The sequence below is a fragment of the Leptonychotes weddellii genome, chromosome 5 (assembly GCF_054177405.1).
Source record: "Leptonychotes weddellii isolate Sample4059 chromosome 5, ASM5417740v2, whole genome shotgun sequence".
NCBI lineage: Eukaryota > Metazoa > Chordata > Mammalia > Carnivora > Phocidae > Leptonychotes > Leptonychotes weddellii.
Window position 1 is genome coordinate 13,341,090 of NC_138373.1, and position 24,976 is coordinate 13,366,065.

At 42.8% G+C, this 24,976-nt stretch overlaps 1 long non-coding RNA gene across 1 annotated transcript; it reads right to left on the minus strand.

The window, feature by feature from the left end:
* Positions 1–7,884: 7,884 nt before the first annotated feature.
* LOC145721528 (uncharacterized) lies at positions 7,885–18,244 on the minus strand. Its single transcript, XR_014145256.1, has 3 exons — positions 17,704–18,244; positions 11,379–11,568; positions 7,885–8,125 (listed from the first exon to the last, which is right to left on the minus strand). It is a non-coding gene; the product is annotated as an uncharacterized LOC145721528 (long non-coding RNA).
* Positions 18,245–24,976: the final 6,732 nt, after the last annotated feature.

Sequence of the window (24,976 nt, forward strand, 5' to 3'; positions counted from 1 at the left end):
CTGCCCATGCACACACATGTCCGCCCATGCACACACATGCCTGCCCATGCACACACATGCCTGTCCATGTACATGCATACCTGCCCATGCACACACACACACCTCCTTTCCGGATATCCAAATGCAAAGGCAATGGCCTGCAGCCAGCCAGATGTCTTACCCATACACCTGCATTTTACAGGTAGATCACCAAGAGAAATAGTTGTGACTACTTCTCCAGAACGCGTCCAGGAGGGGAGATTGGAGAAAGGTGGTGGAGGAAGGAGGGGAAAAGCAAACCCATATGGAGAGTTGCCTGCCTCTCTGGCTGCCTTTCCCAGAGCAGGGCTTGAGTCAGGGATAGTTTCAGTTCAAGACGTCACCCCTGGGGAGCCTCTGTCCCCACAACCTCTTTCTCCTTGCTCCTGCCAGTCTATTTGAGGAGACTTGCCTTGGGTGAGACCTCAGTGTCTCATCCTCATACTGGTCTATCAGATGTTTGGCATCCATACGACTGACTCTCCTGTGATGCTTCTTTAGCCAATACAGTAATTCTTTATGTGCTATTTAATACCACTTTCTCCTCGTAGGCATGCAAAGTACATCCAGCCATCTGGGGCTCACCAGACTCAGTGTTCTGCCTCGGAGTGAGTGCCAAGGGGCATCCCAGATGGAACGGGGCTTGGGGATGGGAGTGAACCTCAGATCCCTTCCGGCTCTGCTATGAGCACCTGTGTGACCCCCTCCCCTCCTGAGCCTGTGTTTTCTCGTTTGTAAAATGTCAGCATCAAACAAAGCCAGGAATGCTCTTCACAGAGAGGGGAAGCAAGGAGGGGGACACAGGCCCTTTTAGAAAACATGTTCCATTATCCAAACCCCAAGCTTGACCAAATCTTGGCTGATGGGGACAGCACACTGCAGAAGGCATGCACTGAAAAATCTTGAGAAACACTGTGCAGAATCATCTCCAAGGGCCTCGTGTCAATGAGGGATGGAGTGGGTTGGATACAGTCTCCCTGATCACAGACTCTGCTCTGAGAGACAGAGGCTGCACGCAGCCAGCTCAGACTGGCAAAGGTCAGAGAGAGGTGCCACTTTCTATTCCAGCTGAGCCGTAGGCAAAATCACTGAACAGTACAGTCTCTGTCCACAAAAATCTCTCTCTGTGTCCACTTTACCCCTGCCCTGCATGCTCCTTCCATGCCAGGTGCCCACAGTCCTCATGCCCACTGGCAATAAAAACTGTAAGCAGAGAGTCCACCATCACCCATTTAGACATCAGTTCAATGTGATTTCTTGCCCTCCGTCTTCCTGCGAGCCTTGCAGATGGCATCTTCTCTCGCCTTTTAAAGACAGCAGGCAAGGGGACCGGTCAGATCAGGGCTGGGGGTGGGGGTGGGAGATGTGGGCCTGGCACCAAGAGTGTTCCCACTGTCCCCTGGCACCTCATGGGCATCTCCACGGCGGTGGTCTCTGGGGCCAAAAGAGGCTGGCACAGCAGACAGATGCCGAAGAAGAACCCCTTGACAAGGAAATGTCTGAAGGGGAATGGGGAATTCCAAGTTCTATTCCTTCCAACCAGCCCCTCAGATCCTTGGGATCTCTTTCCTGGTTTTCAGTAAAAAAATCAAGCCCCCAGTTTTTAGGCTGACAACAAAGAGAATGCTCACATGGGGGAGGAACAGTGGCCTCGACACCCCTTTTCTTAGAGCTGGCCTGGAGTACTCCCCCCACATTACTACCATGATGGCCTCACGGGACTCCATGCCCCGAATGCCACAGTTCAAAATTCACCTCAACTTTCTCCATGGCTCCTCAGAAAACAAAGAGCTATAAACCTGGAGATTTAACAGGAAGCTAGGTCCCCTGGCAGAAGCAATGGCTTACTCAGCTCTGTGGGGAGGCCCCCAGCTGAGGAGAAGAGGGCAGGTCGCCTGCAACATCTACCCCCAGAAAGTGCCCTCAAGATGACCCTGACCTCTAAGTCCAAACTGAAGACACTACGACCCAGAGAGAAGCGGGGTCTCCCTCCCCTCCTATCTAAGCTCTGCCATTAGCACCCCTTTGGCCCAAATGACTGGCCCAGTGATTGACAGATGGGAATGTCCACACTCTTCATGCCTATCGGCGGGAGCTTAACTTTATCAGACTTCTGCAAGATAAGCTTATCAGAATACAACCCAGGAGGCCCAATCTCTGTATAAGGTAGGAGAGATTTTGTGGAGCCTCGAAATTGGCCTGTCGACAAATCTGCCTTTGTGAATCTGGCTAGTCCCTGCGGCCACTCAGCTTTGGCCACCCACGGACACCCTATGATGCTGGGGCTGAGTTCCAGACCACTCTTCCCAGGCACTCCCTGCCCACTGGCTTTCTTGTTGGTTCAGCCAAAGAAGGACTCCAGGAAGATGGGGAGGCCAGGAAGGAGCAAACCACAGAGGGATGATTCCTATCCCCACTTCCCTCTGGTATGGCTAGGACCAGCCTCACTGGTTCTTCAAGGACCTTCTACTGGTACTTCGAGGTATAATACCAGCTTTGCTTTACAGTACCACCTCATAGAGGTGCCACTAGCAGCTAGACCATGACCTTCAGTGGTCAGACCACAAGCTGTACCACACTCCACCCCCACCCTAGGTCCCCTCAACCATGGCAGTCCTGCCGGGTTGACGCCTCGCTCAGGGGTGTGAGCACCAGCTCCCTCGGGCCCCTCCTCGCCCAGGTGAACTCACCTCTTCTCTCTCATTCCCCCAGCCCCAGGGATGGTAGCTGCGCTTGCAATTACTAATTCTTGGGGTTATTTCAACTTTCCAGTTCCTGTGTAACTGGTCCTGTGTATTGAGTGCCATCTGTTTGAAACATCTAGTGTGGTTTTGTTTTCCTCGCTGGACAAGAATTTTCCTTGGAGATCCCAAATTTGAGTGTTCTGATAGTCATGATCAAGTCATAATCTGAACAACCTAGCACTTATTACGCATTTGAGAATATAAATGTTAACATTTACAGACTGAAAGAAATTACAAGAAAGTATGAAGATCACTCTGTAGGTCGGAGCCCATTGGCACATCCTTACATTACATATTTGTCATTTATTACACCAGATTTTTACATATCAGAAAGAAAAAAAAATTCCTGGTCTAATTTTAGATCTACTGAATTCAAAACAGAAGAATCTTAAGGCCAACTTAGGAAGTCAACAGCGAGAAAATGGAATTGAACACCAGCCCAGCAGGGAAGGACTCTGGGTAACTTACACATTCTATTCTGCTTATTATTTAGCTGTATTAGGTGTGATGGGTAAATGGTAGTATGTTTCCCTAATATTTTGGAACTTGGACAGTGTAGGCTATTAGGGAACTGGAGGATCGTAATTCATCTTTCATTTCATCCAATGGAGGGTCTGTGGTCTGAGAACAGCCCACTGAGAACAAAAGACCCCTGGGCAGCGCTTGGACAAGTGCCCCTAGTTTAGGAGTTCCAAGGGAGGATTTGGTGTCTTGTCCTCCACACTGAACACATGATGATGAGGACTGAGAGCAAATCTTGGCCCGACATCCACCCAGACTCAGATAGAGAGGGGTGGCAGAAAGAAGTAGCCCCCAAGGGGTTGGCAAGGCCTGCTCTAAGCAACGACCCTATGCAGGTGGGCTGTCTGCAGAAAGACGAGAAGAGCAACAGAGTGACAATGTGTGGCATGAACTTTTTGAGCACAGCGACCAGAACTGCTCACTAATGCAGTTCCCAGGCTCAGACCGGTGATTACGAAGTCTTCCTCCTTTGAGAAGTCTGTGGTAGAGAGGGAAAGACAAAAAGGCAAAATCACAGAGAGCAAAATGAGCCTCTCTTCTACAGGGGACAGGGGTAAGAATGTGAGATGAGGGAGCAAATGCCTTTTGCATTCCCTCACATCATCTTTACCTCTTTCCACTCTTCCAGGACCCACATCAAGTCCAATTCAGTATGTGCTACCCTAGAGATCTGGCCCTTCACAGACACCCTCCCCCACCTCCAGTCCCACTGTCACTGGCTTCACGGAAGCCATTTGCAATCTCCTCTGGTCTCTTAAAAGAAATTTCGAAGTGAAACCCCCCACCTCCATCTATCCATAAATAGTGTCCAGTGTCCTGCTAGGCATCAGATATAAAGCCCAGCCCTAGGGGAGCTCAGGAGGTTGCAGAAAGACCAGTATCAAACAATTGCAAAGGAGAATGAGGGCAAATAAGAAGAAATGCACAGTGCTACACCAGTTCTCATCATAGGACTAACTTAATCTGGGGAATTGGAGAAGGCTCCTGAGGTTGGTGGTGAAGCTAGGACCTGGAAACTAAGTAGGTGATGATGTGATGGGGGAGAGATTGTTCCCAACAGAACAGGCTCTAGGCACCAGGCAAGGCCAGGGAATGGAAGAAATCCAGCTCAACATTGCTCACGAGGAGAGACTGGTTCATGGTCAGATGGAGAGGTAAGCAGGGGGCACTCACGAGGCCTGGGACTTCATGGCCAGGGAGAAAGGAAGCTCCTACAGGGCTAGGCTGGATTGTGACATAGTGAGGGAGGCACCTTTATAAAAGATCCTTCGTCAATATGGAATATCTAAGGAATCTGTTGTATAATCCAAGTAAGCAATGAAGGAAGATTGAACAAGGGTTTACAATGGGAGCACAATGGAATCAAGCTTTCTAGGAAACATTTGTTTCCCCCTGGTGCTTGGGATAAAATGAAACTCCTTAATCTGCCTAAAAGGTGCTTTGTAGGGGAGCCTAGGTGGTTCAGTTGAGTGAGCATCTGACTCTTGTTTTTGGCTCCGGTCATGATCTCAGGGTCATGAGATCAAGCCCCATGTCGGGCTTCATGCTCAACAGGGAGTCTGCTTGAGATTCTCTCTCCCCCTCCCTCTGTCCCTCCACCTGCTCTCTCTCTCTAAACAAATAAATAAAATCTTTAAAAAAATAAAATAAATGGTCGTTTGTAAGCTGCTGGCATCAATGTTCCTTTTGTCACCTCTCATCTCTTTCCAGGTGTCCTCCTAATTCCTGTGAGCTACAGCCACATGAAAGCACTCACAACTCCCATAAGAGGCCATCCTTACACATCTCTGGGCTTTAGCACATGCTGTTCCTCTAGCCTTGAATGTCCTTCCTTGCTGCCTTAGTGAACTCCTATGTATCTGTCAAGGCCCTACTCAGATGTCACATTTTCTGGGAAACCTTCTACAAGAACCACTTCCTCCCCCTATACCTACCTTCCCCCAGGCAGCAAAGGTACCTGCTTTCCCTGTAGCAATCACCATACTGTACAGCCATTTTCCTCCTACATGATTGTCTCCTACTCTATAAGGGTAGCAACAGGTGTTCTTTGCCATCCTATCCTTAGTGCTTGGTACAGGGTGATCCCACAACAAATCTTGATTCCAATGAATGGGAGCATATACTTCCACATTAACAAGCTTCCTTAACTCCTTGGCGGAAAATGCAGAATTTGTAGAACTCACAACTGCGAAGTTCTAATAAAATGTCAACAGTCTGGGGACACCTGGGTGGCTCAGTTGGTTAAGCGGCTGCCTTCGGCCCAGGTCATGATCCCAGGGTCCTGGGATCAAGTCCCACATCGGGCTCCTTGCTCAGCGGGGAACCTGCTTCTCCCTCTCTCTCCCTCTGCTTGTGCTCTCTCTGTCAAATAAATAAAATCTTAAAAAAAAAAAATGTCAACAGTCTGTAGCCGCTCATGGCCTATTATCAAGAGGAAGTCTGTTGGGTAAGTAAATAGTGGTCTTATTCATTAGAATAATAAACAAGTAATGATTTCTTAATTTTCTCATTTTTCTCACATTAGTCAAATTGTCTAGAGTTGTCTCACTGTGACCCCACCCACAGAATCAGACTACACAACCCAAATGCAGGAACAAGAGGCCTCCCTGAGGCAACTGCTTCCCTAGTCTTGCCCATGATTTGCTAAATCATAGGAAAGGCAAAGGGTCCCAGTTTGAAGAAAAGGTATTTGTTTCCATGAATATGGAATATGGGTGCACGAGATTCGGAGCCACCAGCTTACAAAAGCACCAAAGGCTCAGCGCAGACTTACAGGTAAAAAGATGTCCACTCCATTCTGATTGTGGTAAGGTAGAGATGAAAATCCCCACACCTCCTACCCCATGAGATTTTTGTGAACACATGGGATCAACTGCACAAATGTAAGGTGTTGGTCGAGGTCTCCCCTGGGTGCCAGATGAAACTTCGTGATCAGCTTTTATGCCCTGTCCTCTGTCAGCTTCCACAGTCACATTTACCTGTCAGATGTGGATTTGGTACAGGTGTTACTCCATGCCCCTCTCCTCCCTGATGTCTGGGCACAGAGCTTTGCCTTCCTGAATCCCCCGTGAATCTTGGTTTTGCTCCATGGCCCTGAAGTTCAAGGGTTCACAGGATTTGCAAATAGCAGAAATAGCTAGAACAAACAGGTGCCCCCTGATTCCTTCTCTCCAGCCATCCCAGATTCCTCTCTCCCCAGTTTTCTTGCCTTCCTCCTTCCTTCCCTCTATCCCACTTCCTAAGCTGAGAGCCTAGCACTCTTATGCCACAGAATGCCTTATGAGAGAGCATGACAGATTCAAAGCAAGAACTGGACTGAAAGACAAAAGAGGCATTACTGAAATCTGTTCCCAGGGCCTGGGAAACTCTGGGTCATAGGAGCCCCCTCTAAGTTCTGACCCAGAGGTGCAGCTTCAGCAGACATTGGGTCCCCAAGCTGCTCACTGGCTAATGCAGCAGCCTGGGGAAGCGGGCGGGGGGCGGGGGGGGGGCATCCCTGGGTGAATTTCCTGGAGGTAATGAGTGGCTCACAAGCAGCTTGATGGATAGCCTTGCTCCGTCCACCTGACCTTGGGTACCAGTACAGCTGGCCGTGCCATCTGAGCCTCTCGGAGTACATCAGTCCCAGCAGGGTGCTCTGGATAATGCATCTTGTGAGTGGCAGTGTCATTTCCTTAAATCACACTGCTGTCACTTGGCAAGGCCATCTACTGACGCTCAAAGGCCCAACTTCCTCTCCTTATCTCATAGCTGGGGGAGATGCCAAACTCAACAATAAAACCATTGGCTTCTAAGAAAACAAATCAGTCAGACAAGCCTGTATATACAGACATAAGCTGAGGCCAGAAGAAGCAAAGCAGAGTGATGTCCACAGTCCCAAACACAGAAAATCTATTGTGGACAGGGGGCTACAGTCAAACAGTGGGGTTTGGGCAAAGGGCAGCCCTGTCAGGGGTGTGCGAATGGCCACCAGCCAGCCCTGCAACCAGGGTCCTTTTTGGCCAAGAGATGAGAGTCTTGCAAGGAGGCTTGAGTGGGAAATGAAATGGGAGCTGCCAGGATGCCCAAAGCATCCCCTCCCTTCCCCCAACCAAAAGACCCCCACGTGGTTCACTCCATCCAGGCCAATTATAGTCCACAATGACGTTGGACTGGATTTATGTTTTCCTGGCTAGAGTCCTTGTTAATTTCCATGCAACTTCTACACAATTAATACATACTCATCATTGAAAGAAAAGCACAGAGAGGTAGTTTCCCCAAATGGCATCATCCAGGGGTCACTGCCATTTTATTTCCATTCATTGCCAACAAGAGCCTGGCAAAAGCTTGCCTCCCCACCACCTGCTTCTTCTTCTTCTTCTCTTTTTTTTTTTTTAATTTTATTTATTTATTTGACAGAGAGAGACACAGCAAGAGAGGGAAACACAAGCAGGGGGAGTGGGTGAGGGAGAAGCAGGCTTCCCGTCGAGCAGGGAGCCCGATGTGGGGCTCAATCCCAGGACCCTGGGATAGTGACCTGAGCCAAAAGGCAGACGCTTAACAACTGAGCCACCCAGGCGCCCCCTCACCACCTGCTTCTTAATACACGAAGGTGACTGGGCTCTGAGCCTCTCCTGGAGGACCCAGCTGGGGCAGAGGCTGGGCCACAGGGGCTCAACTTGGACAGGCTGTCCTTGGAGGCTGACACCAGATCCCCTCATTTCCCTCCCAGGTTAGAGAACTTGCACATTTTAAAAAGGTAAAGACCATCATGGAGCTAACCACCATCTCTTCCAGGGACTCAGAAAACTCCAAGAATCCAAGGACAGCTCAGAGGGGGAAGGAGGAAGATCACCACAAGCCTAAAAGAAAAACATGGAGGGATCTGTGATGGCAGAATCGGTATTGGTTGGGAGTGAGAGAGATCTCATCTCTTACTGAGTCCCTACCTAGCTGTCGGTTACAGCAAACTGTCCCCCAGCTCCCACCACCCCTGTGTAGCTTGTGCAGAAGGGGTAAATGTTCATATGGTCTCCCTTCCACCCTGAAGGGCAGGGAGGTGGGACACTGTAAGTGTGAACAACCCAAAGTACAGAAAACCAGTGATGTGAAGTTCTGTTGGGGTTTTGTATAGCCCATAAATAGATAGGTATCTCTTTATTGGGTCCTGTATGCAGTTGGACTCAGGGACACAGCTAAAAGCCAGGGCAAAATAGGACTGATATTACTTTGCAAAAAAAAGAAAACCTTTTCCTCTTTGTATAATATCATCCCCCTGCCCACCTGGATCACAGCCCCCTCAACAGTAATAATAATATGAAAAGGAGGAGGGGGCAAAGGGAAAGAATGAAGAGGGAGAGGAGAAGGAGGTGGGTAGAATTCCTTCCTTGAATTCATATTGCAGTGGTGGCCAAGCAACAATATTAGGCATATCCACCCCAAGGGCATCCCATTGCTAGCCCACTCATTCATGCTAATCCTGCATATTCCTGGCTTTTTCCTCTTGCCCTCTGTTCCATGTGGCCAACCTCCGCAGCTAAACCTTTCTTAGCATTTCTTTCTTTTTTTTTTTTTTAATTCTATTTACTTATTTGAGAGATAGAACAAGCAGGGGAGGGGCAAAGGGAGAAGCAGACTCCCCGCTGAGCAGGAAGCCCAACATGGGGCTAGATCCCAGAACCCCGGGATCATGACGTGAGCCTAAGGTGGACACTTAACCGACTGAACCACCCAGGCGGCCCCTTTCTTAGCATTTCTAAGCCCATCTGAGATTGTTCATTGAACAAGCCCACTCAAGACTCTGATTAAAGCTGCCCCAGGTAATAGTGTAGCCTGAACAACTCCAGCTTTGGGAAGTATACCACTCAAGTAAACTTAGAGCAATATCCCCAGCTCCCTTCTTCAGCCACAGGAAGAATAGGCACTGCTAGGTTGGCTTATGAATCCCCTTGGACTCCTAAATTTTAGTCCTTGAAATTGATGCCATCACATAGCAAAGGCTAAAGACAGAAACCATCAATGTCCTACATCCCAAACTGGAACCCATCCTTGAGAATCTCCCGGACAGAAATCAGGGGTGGTACCACATATGTCAGCCCCTAAGGTTTTATGAGAACCCCCAGTCCTTCTTGATGTCTCCACATCTGCCCAGGGACTCGGGAATATCCACAGATACTCTCAATCCAGCTAATGCTTCAGAGTCCAAATATCCTGGACAAAGCCCAGAGGGACATCTCAGATGCCTCTCTCTGGTCTTCCTAGAGCTTGAGAAAGAGGAGAGAATTCAGAGATTCAGGGTGCTGATGACATGCTCTTGGGTAACTTTTATTTGTTCTTTATGGCTGAAATCAGACATCACCTCATCCAGGAAGTCTTCTGTCATGCACAAGGTTAAGCTCCCATTCTCTGTGCCCTCAAAGCATCAAGCACTTCCCACCTAGACTTATTACACTATATTGTAAGTTCCCAAAGACCTCTCTGATCCCCAAAACACACTAGACTGTGCTTTTGAGCCTAGGGGCTGTGTCTTACCGGTCCCTCTGGAGAGCTATAGCAGTGACCTCCTGCATTTGCTAGTGGCTTGGACACCCCTAATCCCAAATTTGAGTTTTAAGACCTGGCTTGTGCCTATTTACACCAAGATTAACATATTTCCGCTCACCTTCACCCCCAATTGCTGCAGCTAGGGGAAAGAAGAAGTGTGAATTGAAAACAGATCTCTCCAAGGCCAAACCAATAGAAGAGGGTTTTGTAACGTCACAGTCAAGGTCAGGAAAGAGACAGACACTCTTCCAGCATAATAAAGTCCAAAAATTATGCTAGCAGTAAGACATGAATCTTGTATGTACATCATTGAAGTCTGTGGGCAAGAGATTAACACTTGCGGTATAAGTGAATTGTTGTTTAAAGTAGTTTGGGATGATCGTAGAGGAAAAGAAAAAAAAAAAAAAAAAAGCAAGCTTCCTACCCAGAGAAGAGTCCCCTCCCTTCTCTCCTCTGGCTTCTAGGCTCTAAGTCTCCCCCTCATTCTGAGCACCAGTAAAATGAATGGAGACTTTAATATAATGAGAAGCTGGGACACCCCAACCAAGGGAATAGTCCTAGCCTGGGAAAGGAAGAAAACAAACGAAGCAGAATGAACATAGAAAACAGGACCAGGGGCGCCTGGGTGGCTCAGTCGTTAAGCGTCTGCCTTCGGCTCAGGTCATGATCCCTGGGTCCTGGGATCAAGCCCCACGTCGGGCTCTCTGCTCGGCGGGGAGCCTGCTTCTCCCTCTCCCACTCCCCCTGCTTGTGTTCCCTCTCTCGCTGTGTTTCTCTCTGTCAAATAAATAAAATCTTTAAAAAAAAAAAAAAAGAAAAAAGAAAACAGGACCAAGTGAGAGACCTGGTCAACCAAGAGGACCTCCGTGTGGGGGCCAACACCCTAAAGGTCTGGACAGGGAGGGCCTGCTCTTGGTATGATGCAGGATTTTAATTAGTTTGAAGCCACAGTGCCCACCCCTCAACCCATTACCATTTCAGTTCTGTATAGTTTAGATTCTATCACCAAGGACCTGGATTGAAGAACACACTGAACTTTCCTTGAGGTTGTGTGTGTGTTGTACACGTGTGTGCACATGTCAACAGGCACTTGCCTGGCAAAGGAAGAGAAAAGATTAGCCCTCCTTCTCCGGGTCAATAGCTGGCACCTAAGATACCTCTAGGGTCACTGACAGGGAGGTAAGGGGACATCTCAGGAGGGTACCCAGCCACAAGGGAGTGCACAGTCTAGTGTGTGGGGTAACTGAGAGGTCATTAGGCATCTACAATATAGGATAGAAAGCACTACATGGAAGTGCCAGGATGCTTTGAGGACACAGAGAAAGGGCACCTTAGGGCTTAGGAAGGCTTTCTGGAGAAGGGAATATCTATGTTGAGCTCTGAAGATCAAGTAGAAGTTAACCAGAAACATGTCCCTAAAATACCCTACCCCACCCCCACACTTGGAGAACAGCTGCAAGCCTTCCTGTGGGTCTAAAATAAGGAGACCAGTGTGGACACACATCTCAGATGTGTCAGAGCCTGTTTATTCCCCCTCCTGGGTCCCCACAGCTCACAGACCCTCTCTCTTACCTATGTTCCTGGAGGTGGTCCCAAATCCTTTCCCTGGAGCTGTCAAAGTGGTCCCTATGTTGTTAGCCGGGATGAGAAGACGGATTTGCAGCGTCCACACAGCCGGGGAGCCGCACCGCAGAGCTGGCCCGGCCTGGCCCCTTGGAGTCCACTGAAGTCGTGCCAGGCACAGGAGAGCTGCCTGCTCAGACTGCAAGGGGGAGAGTGTGCTGTGAGTGTCCTGGAGCCCAGCCAGGCCTCTCTGGCGAGGCAGGCAGGTGGAGGAGGAGCTCCTCCGTGTAAAACTCCGGAGGATCAAATTAACTCCCAAGGAGCCGTGAAACCAGCGGGCTGACCGCCACCTCTAGGTCCACTGCAGAGCCCCACCCAGGCTGCTGAGGGTACATGTTCCTCACTATAGTCCTCAGGACATGCCCCTACTTAACTTCACCTTGCTGCTTAAATTTGAGCCGGACCCCTACCCAGCAACACACCTTGGGTAGAGTCCTCCACTAAGGAACTGACTGTTATCTTGCTTTAGGCTTTTTTAAAAATATAATTTTTATTGAGGTGAAATTCACACAGCATAAAACTAATCATTTTAAAGTGAACAATTCAGTGACATTTAACACATCCACAATGTTGTGCAATCACCACCTCTATCTGGTTGCGAAATACTTTCATCACCACAAAAGGAAACCCTATATCTATTCAACAGTTACATTCCATTCCCCTCTACCCCCAGCACCTGAAAAACACAATTTGTGTTCTATCTCTATAGATTTGTCTATTCTGGATATTTCATTTAAATGTTATCATACAATATGTGACATTTTGTGTCTGGTTTCTTTCACTTACCATAATGTTTTCTAGGTTCATCCACACTGTTGCAAGTATTAGGACTTCATTCCTTTTTGTGACCAAATAATACTCCATTGTGTATATATATACCACAATTTGTTTATCCTTTGTTGATGGACATTTGGGGTGTATCTACCTTTTGGCTTTTGTGAATAGTGCTGCTGTAAATATTTGTTTGAGTACTTGTTTTCAATTCTTTGGGATATAGATCTAAGAGTGGAATTGCTGGGTCATGGGTAATTATATGTTTAACCTAACTTAAATATATGTTTGCTATGTTTTTCACAGTGGTTGAACCATTTTACATTCCTACCAGCAATATGTAGAGTTCCAATTTCTGCACATTCTCTCCAAAACATCTTTTTTTTCCTTAATAGCCATTTTTGCAGCTGTGAAGTGCTATCTCATTAGGCTTTTGACTTGCATTTCTTTAATGACTAATGATGTTGAGCATCTTTTCATGTGTTTGTTGGCCATTTATATTTCTTCTTTGGAGAAATGTCTATTCAGATATTTTGCCCATTTTTAAATTAAGTTGTCTACTTGTTGTTGAGTTGTAAGAGTTCTTTGTATACTCTACATACAAGACCCTGATCAGACATATGATTTGCAAATATTTTCTCCCATTCTGTAGGTTGTCTTTTCATTTATTTAATAATGTTCTTTTTTTTTTTTAAGACCTGGAGCACACTTTTTAATTAAGTTTTTTATCTTTATTCCAGCATAGTTAACATACAATATTATACCAGTTTCAGGGGTACAATTCTATACATCACCCAGTGCTCATCATGAAAATTTTGTTCAAGTATAATTTATGTTTTTCTTTTGTTGCTTCTACTTTTTGTGTCATATCTAAAACTTCATTGCCAAATCTGAGGTCATGAATATTTGCCCCTTATGTTTTCTTCTAAGTCTTATGGTTTTAGTTTTTTCTGTTGTTGTTTTTTTTTTAGGATTTATTTATTTATTTGAGAGAGAGCGCACACACACAGTGGGGAAGAGCAGAGGGAGAGGGAGTCTTAGGCAGACTCCACGCTAAGTGAGGAGCCCAACACGGGGCTCGATCTCACGACCCTCAGATCATGACCTGAGACAAAACCAAGAGTCAGACATTTAACTGACTGCACCACCCAGGCACCCCTGGTTTTAGTTCTTACACTTAAGTCTTTGATCCATTTTGAGTTAATTTATGTATGGTGTGAGGTAGGGGTCCAACTTCATTCTTTTTCAAGTAAATTTCCAGTTGTTCCAGCACCATTTGTGGAAAAGACTATTCTTTTCCCATTGAATGATCTTGACATCCTTTTCAAAATACATTGGCCGTAGATGCATGTGTTTATTTCTGGATCCTCAATTCTATTCCATCAATATAGCTATCTATCCTGTGCCAATACCACACTGTTTTGGTTACTGCCGCTTTATAATAAGCTATAAAATCTCTTTCCTTAATCTTGTCTGAACTCAGTCAAGAAGAGGTGACCTGAGTCAGTATTCCTTTTCCTAACTGGATAACTCATAAGCAACCCTTTGTTCTCAAATGTCCTTTGAAACTGTGGAGTATGGGTCTAATTCTGAAGTCAGGGTAAAAGTAGAGAGAGGGAAGGGAGAGAGTCATGAGAAACAGTGTAAAAATTTTCCCCTTCAGTGGGAAGATGGGCAAGATGGGTGAAGGGGAGTGGGAGATACAGGCTTTCAGATATGGAATGAATAAATCACAGGGATAAAAGGTATAGCATAGAAAATATACTCAATGATATTGTAATGGCATTGTATGGTCACAGATGGTAGGTACACTTGTGGTGAACATAGCATATTGTATAGACTTGTCAAATCACTGCTTGCACACTTGAAATTAATGTAACATTGTGTGTCAACTATAGTTCAATAAATAAATAGACAAACAAATAAAATCTCCCCCTACAGTTCCTCATAAAAAGGAGGAACATAGTGTAGTGAAAAGAATATGGGCATGAGTGGGTTTCAAGCCCAACTCTGAAGTTATTAGTTATGTAGTGCTGGGTAACTTATCCTCTCTGACCCTTGGTTTTCTCAGGTGGAAAACAGGCTGTTATGGGAACTGCATATGTGCCATAATGCACATAAAGCATTTGGCCCAGAGATCCTGCTCAATAAATAGCACAACATGTAATTGGGAAATGACCATGGAAACATGGCATATCCTGACTGCTGCAAGATCTGATCTTATATACCTACTCTGGAAGAGCATGCAATGAGGATAGATTTCTTGACTGCTTTTAATCAGTCACAGGCTCACCCTAAGTCAGGCCAGGCATAGAAGAGACATTAGTTTTTTATATATCCCTACTTCGTTTTCTGTAAATGAGCTCCTTGATTAATTAATCTGTAAAAAGTGTTATGTGGGATACCATAATAGTGAGTAAACTTTCTGTAAGTCCACAAATAATGTTGCCAAAAACTCAGTGAGCAAGGAAAGTGAATTCATATCCAGAAGGAGGGTCTATTTTAGTGATAACCAATCACTGTTCTCTCCCTGTTGAAAGGGATCCAATATCATTAAGCATCCTACACTTTGATTAAAGAAATAAGCAAGACAGAGCTTATAGGGTTTTCTAACTGCTCCCCAGAATTTCTTTTGTGTGAAACATCTCTAGATGTTCAGGTAAATCCCTAAGTGGAGACAGATGTGTCTAATTGGATTCTCCTTTGGAGAGGAAGCCCATTAAGAGCTTGGAAACCTTCAGGGCTGCAGGGTGACTGCCCTGAGCCAAGTGCTGCAGAGGGGCTGCGAGCAATCAGCAGGTGCTTATCCCCCAGCCTCCATGAGGAAACATGCCCAACTCATCACTGGGCATAGGCTGGGCCTGCACTCTTCCTGAAGGCTGAGTGGCTCTGCATCACCTTTGCCAAAGTGGAGCCCATACGGTCCCCTGCCTCTGTGGGTCACTTGCTTCCAAAGTACAGTTTGTCCAGGGAGCATGTGACTGGCAAAGCCTCAGTCACCTGCCTGCTCCAGCTGGCAAGGGTGTCTGGGGAAGCTTGTTCCCAAGCTTTATGTTGGGGAAGCACTGACACATCATGTGGGGAATTCTCCTAACACAGGTGGGGTGGTCAAAAGAGCTGAGTGTTAACAAGAATGACAGTTGTCTACTACTTGGGGTGTCATAACTAGGTCCCATTTAATCTTGGTAAACAGAATACCGTTATTCTTCCAATCCCACCACAGGGAAGGCAAGAGAAATGAGCCAATAGAAAGACAAAACATGGCATGACAGTGCTGCCTTCCCCAGCCCTATCAACCATAGTCACAGAAACCTTCCCACCTGCCGCCTGAGCCTGGCATTTACTAGGCATTACATCCTGGTTGAATGGATAAATGGACAAATGAGACAGTGCAGGCAGATCTTATTCATCTCAGGCACAATATCTGGAATATTTGGGGTTAAGCCCCAGGATCCCACATGTTCCTGAACTGCAGTCTTCCTACTCTTACCTGCCCCCAACCCATTGGCCAGATCTGAAAGATGGACCTTTTGCCTTGTTTCCAGTTTTTCATTGGAATGTAGGCCCCTGCAGCCTGAACACCCTTGCTAACCCTCCCACAAGGGGCAGGACCTGCTGCCTATATCCTGGATGTTGGTCAGCTGTTGGCTCAAGTCCTGCCTTCAACAGATTTACATATGGCAACATATGGGGAGAGACACTGCTTCTAGTCTGACTTTGATCTTAGTTGCTGCAGGGAATCCTCCTGTCTGTCCCATCTGCTGGGCCAGGGTCCATGCTGGCCCCAAGGAAACTCATGCTCCCATGCTTAGCTGAATCAGTTCCCCTGCCCATTGGCCAAAGCTGCCACGTTCCCAAGATGCCCACCTGACTTGCAATAGTCCCTACTAATCTTCAAAGTAATTTTTCCCACTATTTAAGGGACTCCCTAGTCCCCTTTCAGCCAAGTATCCCAAGGCTAAAACTGAAAAAATGATTCCAGGCTTTCCAGTTTTATCACTCACTCCTTCATGGGGATTTTTGGCTGAAACATTGGGGTCAAATGTTAATAACATGGTTTTCATGCAAATATAGAATGAACACACGTCAAAGATTTATTCAACTTATTAATGAGAGAATAGAGGGTTGGGTAAAGCTGATTCAAAAAGCATTTGAGGAACTGGGTATTTATAGGTTTTTGAAAAAAGCATGTTAGAATAAAGTTGTTAGGTTAGATACAAAACTGGTTTATGTCCTGATAGTGCAGTAAAACATTTGGAGTTATCTTTTCTGCCAGACAGAAATCAATTGCATCTCCACCAGAAAAAAAAATCATCGAGTTAACATGTAACTCCACAATGTCTGGGCTTTTAATCAATGACGAATAGTGAGTCAAACAAAAGTACATTCCCCTATAATTAAATAATGCCTTTGGGCCTGCTCAACAATGCCCCTGTGTGACCTTGAGAGAAGATGTTGTTCTTCCTTTGCCTTATTTCCAAGATTTAGATGTTTTTCCTTAACTCTGTGTATGGGTTGTAAAGATCTCCCTAGAACCTGGGAAAGGGAGGCTCTCAGGGAAATATCTTCAAACACAGACCTGCAGTGTTCAAAATCCCACGATGACACCCATGTACTCTGGTCCATACAGACCTCTGAACACACTGGCCTCTTCCATCCTTGACTTTGCCTGAGCTTCATCATTCCCTCAACCTGAAACACTCTTCCCCTACTTGTTCATCTGGATTACTCCTGTGCTCCAAGTACCCTTTCTGGATTCTCCCAAACCTGGGGAATCAAATCCTCCCAATACAGTATCTAAGGTGGTAATTCTGACAACATTACCAGTTGCTGGGTTCTTCACATATGCCTGTGTTCATTCTAAATCAGTTATTGATTTTTTGACCTTATATAATTTAAACCTCTTCATAAAAAGGTTGAACAAAGACAACTTTATCCCATTTTCCAAAGAAATATCACACAGCTGGAAAGTGGTTGAGGCAACACTCAAACACAGATATTTTAGATACATAACTATATTCCTCTTCTCTAGAATGTTTTACTTTCCACACTGCTCAAGCAGATCTTCATGAATTCCCTGAGGAAATGAGTTTTGTGGCACACGTCCCCTGTGCAGAATGCCCAAGATTATTTGAAAATTGAACAAGCCTGGCTCCTACAAAGAAATATGAAGGACATGGAAGAAGAGCATCTACTGTGGATATGGTTGAGAGCTCCTGGGAATTCTGGAGTGACTTTGGCTGGCAAAGCCCAGCCCTCAGACAAAGTGTAGTGCTGTGAGTCACCTCTTGATTGAGATCTCTCAGGTCCCTTGAGATAGTGGAATTCTCCTGGACATGCTCACAGCACATCTCATCCTGAGCCTTCCAGCACTCTGGAGACTTGCACAACCAACCCCTTCAGCCTTCAAATGCTATGAACCTATATCATTCAGAGCTGTTTTTCCAGCTTCTCTTCAAACTATTCACTCATTCATTCCCACCCAAAGGTGCTGAACACTTACCATGTGCCAGATGTCATTTCGGTGCTGGAGGTGGAGAAAGTTAGCAAGTCAGGCAGAGGCAGTCTTCTGCTCGAGATTATGTTCCACTGTAGGGAGAAAGCAACCAAATAAGTGTATGCAGAAGTGTGAAATTGCAGTTGGAATAAGTGCTACAAAGAAAAGGTGAGTCCTGAGAACATGGAAGAGAAAGGATCCATTGAGCTGAGACCTGAAAGGCAGAATTACATCAAAAGAAGGATAGAACAAGTTGGGGATGGGGGTTAGGGAAGAGACATGTGTAGCAACCAGTTCACAGGAGAGTAAGAAAAGACCTAACTGATGTTCCTAGAGGTCATCACCTGCTCCTCTTTTTATCACCTTGCCAAGTATCATCTCTGTGTCTACCGGTTCCTCCCAAGACAACATGACCTTCTTCCCCAAATTCTCCTCTATGCAATCTCCCTATTACAGTTGAATTCACATAGCATTTTTCTCACATCCTTACCCATTAATTTCTAAGCTCTGTTAAGGCAGGGATCATGTAGTATTCATCTTTATATCCTCAGGATCTAACACATTGCCTGGAAGACAATAGGCAAGTGATGAATGAATCAATGAATGGTTGAATGAATGGTTGAATGAATGAGAGCATAACTCTGGGACATCTGTAATCAGTACCTGCCATAAGCATCCCAACCATTCTGGACAGATTTATTTCATTGAGGGTATGAACCACAGAGGATGCCCCTGACACCTCAAAGCCTAGTAAGGGTATCAGTCTGCCTGTCTTTAAAGCTGCCCCACCACTGACTCCCCCGATCAGTATAGTGTTCTGGCACCTGGATGCAGGAATGAATTGTGAGTGTATCAAAAATATTTGAGAAGCAAAAATAAAATCAAAATTTACAAATAACCTGATTAAAATAATAAATTACAGCGTGTATATAATAGTTTTAGTTTGTTTGTCCCTAAAGACGAATGTATGATCTCTTATTCATGAGCTTATTTGCCATCCAAATGAGTTCTTGGTGAAGTATATGTTCATATATTTTACCCGTTTTAATCCATTGTTTGTTTCCTTTCTATTGAGTTTTGAAGGTTCTTTATATATCCTGGATACAAAACTTGTATAACACACATACTTTGAAGATTTTCTCCCACAAATACATTTCTGTGCCTTGTCTTTTCATTCTCTTAAAGACAAATGAATTTTTAAAATTTTGATGAACTAAAAATAAATAAAATAAAATTTTGATGAACTCTATCAATCTGTACTTGTATGGATCATGCTTTTGGTATTTAATAAATTTTTGCCTCTATGAAAAATCATTTTCACTTAGCATAATGTCTTATTTTAGTTAGCATAATGTCTTCCAGGTCCATCCATGTTGTTGCAAATGGTAGGATTTCCTTCTTTTTTTAAGGCTGAATAATATTCCATTATATGTGTATATCACATTTTCTTTATCCATTTTTCTATCAATGAACATTTGATTCCACTTATATGAGGTAGCTGAAATAGTCAAACTTATAGAAGCAGAAAATACATTGGTGGCTTCTGGGGAATGGAGGGAGGGAGAAATGGGGACTTGCTGTTCAATGGGTATAAAGTTACAGTTATACAAGATGAATAAGTTCTAGAGATCTTCTTTGCAACATAGTACCTATAGTTAAGACAGTGTTGTGACTTAGAGTATAGATCTCATGTTAAATGTTCTTATCACACATACCCCAAAAACAAGCAAAGGGACACAAGGAAATTTTTGGAGGTAATGAATATGTTTATTACTTTAATGGTGGTAATGGTGCCATGGGTGTTCATATGTTACATACGGTACATATGTTCAAACTCATCAAACTGTATATATTAAATATGTACAGTTTTTTGTATATAAATTATACCTCAATAAGCTATTAAAAAAAAGAAACTTTTGCTTAACATAGGTCACAAAATTTTCTTCTAGAAGTGTTATAATTTTAGGTTCTATATTTAGGTCTTTGATTCATTTTGAGTTAATTTTCTATATAATATAGGATACGAATTTAAGTCCCTTTTTTGCATATGGATATTCAATTGTTACAGCACTATTTATTGAATAGATTAGACTAGCCTTTCTTCACTGAATTAACTTTGCACATTTGTTGAAAATTAACTGTCCATATAAGTGCAGGTGTATTTCTGGGCTTTCCATTTCTATTCCATTGACTTTTTGTCTACTTTTATGACAATAACACATTGTCTTAATTACTGTTGCTTAATAATCAGTGTAGTGTTAGTTTTCCAACATTTTTTTCCAATATGGATGCCTTTGTTTCATTTTATTACCTTATTGTGCCCAGAATCTCCAGTACAATGTTGAAGAGAATGGTGAGAGTGGATATTCTAATCTTGTTCCTAAATTAGGGGAAAACATAGAATACCCTTTATCAGATGGAAAATGCCACCTTCCATTCCCAGTTTTCTGAAGTTATCTTTCAGGGATGGATGTTTTATTTTGTGAAACGTTTTACTGTATCCATTAAGATTGAATTACATTGGTTGATTTTCAATTTTTAAACCAACCCTTCATTCTTGGGATAATCTCCTTTTGTTTATCTTTTTTATATATTGTCAGATTTGATTTGCCAAAAATTTGCTTAGAATTTTTGCATCTATATTCATGAGGAATATTGGCCTGCAGTTTGTTGTTGTTGTTGTTTTAACAATGTCTTTGTCTTGTTTTAATATCAGGGTGATGTGTTAGGACATATTCCCTTCCTTTCAACTGTCTGGAAGAATTTGTTTGGTACTGGTATTACTTCTTCATTAAATGTTTAGTAGAATTCACCAATAAAGATGTTTAGGTCCAGAAATTTATATTTGTGAATGTTGGAATCTACAAATTCAATTTCTCCACTAGACGTAGGGTATTTCAGGTTATCTACTTCTTAAGTAAGCTTAGAAAGCTTGTATCTTTCAAACAAGTGTATGTTTCATTTATATTGTCAAATTTGTTGGGGAAAAAAGCTATTAATAGTATTTCCTAACACCAATTTACTATATGTAGAATCTCTGTCAATTTTATTGATCTTATTAAAGAATCAAATTTTTATTTCATTAATATTCGCTATTGTTTTCTGTTTTTTATTTTACTGATTTTTTTATTCCAATCTTTTCTTTTCTTTTAACTTGCTTTGGGTTAATTTTGCTCTTTATTTTCTAGAGTATTAAAGGTAGAAGCAGGGGTTATTTGTTTAAGACCTTTCTTCTTCTCTAATTTAAGTGTTAGAAATGTTCCTATAAGTACTGCTTGAGTGGCATCCCACAAATTTTGATATGTTGTATTTTTATTGTCATTCCACTCAAAATGCTCTCTAATTTCATTTTTGGTTTCTTCTTTGACCCATAGTTCATTTAAAAGTGTGTTATTTGATTCTAAGCAAAATAAGTCAGTCAGAGAAAGACAAATACCATATGATTTCACTCATACATGAAATTTAAGAAATAAAACAAAGGGCAAAAAATAAGAGAGAGAAAGAAACAGAGAGACAGAAAGAGATAGAGACAAAGCAAGAAACTGACTCTTAACTGTAGAGAACAATTTGACAGTTACTAGAGGGAAGCAGGGATGGGAGGATGGGCTAAATAGGTGATGGGGATTAAGAAGTGCATTTGTGCTGAGCACCAGGTGTTATATGGAAATGTTCAATCATTATATTGTACACCTGAAACTAATATTACACTGTATGTTAATTAACTGGAATTAAAATAAAAACTTAGGGGAGCCTGGGTGGCTCAGTTGGTTGAGTGTCCAACTCTTTTTTTTTTTTTTTAAAGATTTTATTTATTTATTTGACAGAGAGAGAGAGACAGCTAGAGAGGGAACACAAGCAGGGGGAGTGGGAGAGGGAGAAGCAGGCTTCCTGCTGAGCAGGGAGCCCGATGCGGGGCTCGATCCCAGGACCCTGGAATCATGACCTGAGCCGAAGGCAGGCGCTTAACGACTGAGCCACCCAGGCGCCCCGAGTGTCCAACTCTTGATTTCCACTCAGGTTGTGATCTTGGGGTTGTGGGATTGTGCCCCACATGGGGTTCATGCTCAGTGGGGAATCTGTTTCTTCTTCTCCCTCTTCCTCTGCCCCTCCGCCCTCAAATAAATAAACAAATAAATCTTAAAAATAAATAAAATAAAAACTTAAAAAAATTAAAATGTGCTATTTGGTCTCCAAATATTTGGAGATTTTTAAGAGCTCTTTCTGTTATTGATTTAGAATTTAATTTGATTTCTAAGTTAATTCCATTGCAGTTATAGAACATATTTCTATTGAGAAATTGTTTGAAATTTATTGAGACTTTATATGTTCTATAAATGCCATATAGATCAACCTGGTTGACAGTGTTGTTTAAATCTTCTATATCTTTACTGACTTTCTAATTTTTTTTTCAAATATTGATTTAGGGGTATTGAAAACTTCCATTCTAATTTGGATTTGTCTATTTGCAGTTCTATCAGTTTTTGCTCCAGATATTTTGAAGCTTTGTTATTGGGAGCATAAATACCTAAAATCATTATGTCCTCTTGATAAATCAATCTACTTATTATTATGAAATCAACATTTTTTAAATCACTGGGAATATTCTTTGCTCTGAAATCTATTTTGTCTGATATCACTATAGCCAATCCAGTTTCTCCGCCTTTTTATTGGGATGTTTAGACCATTTATATTTACTATGATTACCATTATGTTTATATTTAAGTCTACCTTCTTGGTATTTGTTTTTTATTTGTTTTATTTGTTCTTTAGTCACTTTCCCCCCTTTTTCCTATCTTCTTATGTGTTAAGTGAATATTTCTTGTATAATTCCATTTTATCCCCTTTTTGGCTTTGTTTTGTTATTTTAGTAGTTGCTTCAAGGTTTACAGAATACATTTTTAACTTATGACAGTCTACCTTCAAGTGATATTATATCACTTCACATGCAATGTAAGAATTTATACAAATATTCTTCCATTTCTCCACTCCCAACCTTTGTGCTATTGTTGTCATACACTTTACTTTCCCATATTATAAATCCAATACTCCATTATTATTTTTGTTTAAACAGTCAATATATTTTAAATAAATTTAAATAGCAAAGAAAAACATTGCATATATGCTTTAGTAGTTGCCATTTCCAATGTTCTTCATTTCTTTGTGTAGGTTTATATTTCCATCCAGTATTATTTTCCATCTGCCTGAAAGAATTACTTAAACATTTCATATATTGGGAGTCTGCTGGGCATTAATTCCTTCAATGTTTTATATCCAAAGAACTCTTTCTATTGCTTTCATTTTTGAAAGATACTTTGCTTCTAGGGTGAAATGTATTTTTTGTTTGTTTTTCACTCTTTTAGAAGTTTAGAGATGTTGTACCACTGTCCTCTCACCTACTTTGCTCCTAACAAGAAATCCATTGTCATCCTTATCTTGTTCCTTTACATATAACATGTCTTTTCACTCTGACTGCTTTTATGATTTTCTCTTTATCACTGGTTTTGAGCAGCTTGAATATGATATGCCTTGGTGTGTGTGTGTGTGTGTGTGTGTCTGTGTGTGTTGTGTATTGCTAAGTTTCTTGTGCTTCTTGCATCTATGAGTTTATAGTTTTTATCAAATTGAGAAAATTTCAGCCATTATTTCTTCAAATATTTTTCTGCTTGTGAAGAAGTCTGGCCTCCTTTGTCATGGACTCAAGTTACACATTTATTGGTAACACATTTATAGGTTTCTTAAAGTTGTCCCAACAGCTCACTGATGCTCTGCTCTTTCTTTTCTTTCTTTTTTCTCTGTGGTTTATTTTGGATAATTTCTATTGCTATGACTTCAAGTCACTAAAAAGTCACTTTTATTCTGAAATGCCTAATTTGCCATTAATTTCATCCAGTGTATTCTTCACTCAAGATATTGTGGGTTTTATTTCTAGAGTTTGATTTAGGGCCTATATATATATATATCTCCCATGTCTCCACTTAACTTTGTGAACATATGGAATATCATTCACAATAATTGCTTCATTTTCCTATCTGCTAATTCTAACATCTTTGTAAACTCTGTGTTGGTTTTGATTATTGATTTTTCTTTTTATTATGGGCCATATTTTCCTGCTTCTTTGCATACCTAGTAATTTTTTATTGAATACCAGACATTGGTATCCAATAAATATCCATTGAATTTTACCTTGTTGGGTGATGGCTATTTTTTAATTATTATAAATATTCTTAAGATTTTTTTCTACAAAACAGCTATTTGGTAACAGTTTTATATAGTTGGGTCTTTAAGATTTGTTAGGTGGGTCCAGAGCAGTGATTAGAATTAGTTATCCTACTGAGAAAAAAATCCTTGTGTACTCCACCCAATGTCCCATGAATTATGAGTTTTTCTATTCTGGCTGGTAGGAGTAAACGCTATTCCCTGCCTGCGTGAGTGCCAAACAGTGTTACCTCTCATCCTTCCAGGTGGTTCTCTTATTAGTCTTGAGTAGTTTTCTCACATGCAAGCACTAAACAGTATTCAGCTCAATACTTAGGGGCTGCCCTCTGCAGATTACAGGCTTCCTCTGTGTGGCGTCTCTTCCCTAATGTTCAGTCCTTTGAATTCTAGCTTCCTTCATCCCCCCAGACTGTCAGCTATCTCTTCTCAACTGAGGAAATTTATCAGGCTCTGCCTGGCTTTCCCGTCCCTGCAACACTATCTGGGTATTCTTTCAAGGGAGTAAGCTGGGCAATTATAAGGCTCACCTCATTTTTTTTTTCATCTCTTAGAGGTAACTGTCATTTTTTGGTCTGATGTCCAGTGTTTTGAAATATTTTTTATGTAGTCTGTTTTTAGTTTGTTTAAGGCTGGGTAGTAAATCTGGTCCCTGTTACTCCACCTTGACCAGAAGTGAAAGTCCTATAGTTTCTTGAGCAAGAGAGAAAAGGGTGGTCTCTTACACCTGGCCTGAAAGACAGGCATATAACCCACAGCCTCTCTTACCCATGTCACTATTTTTGATGTACCATTAATAGCTGTGATCATGAATCATCATATAATTTATTTTGAAATTTTTCACTATTTTATTTTTTTATTTATTTATTTTTTAAGATTTTATTTATTTATCTGAGAGAGAGAGACTGAGAGAGAGAGAGCACGAGAGGGGGGAGGGTCGGGAGGGTCAGAGGGAGAAGCAGACTCCCTGCCGAGCAGGGAGCCCGATGCGGGACTCGATCCCGGGACTCCAGGATCATGACCTGAGCCGAAGGCAGTCGCTTAACCAACTGAGCCACCCAGGCGC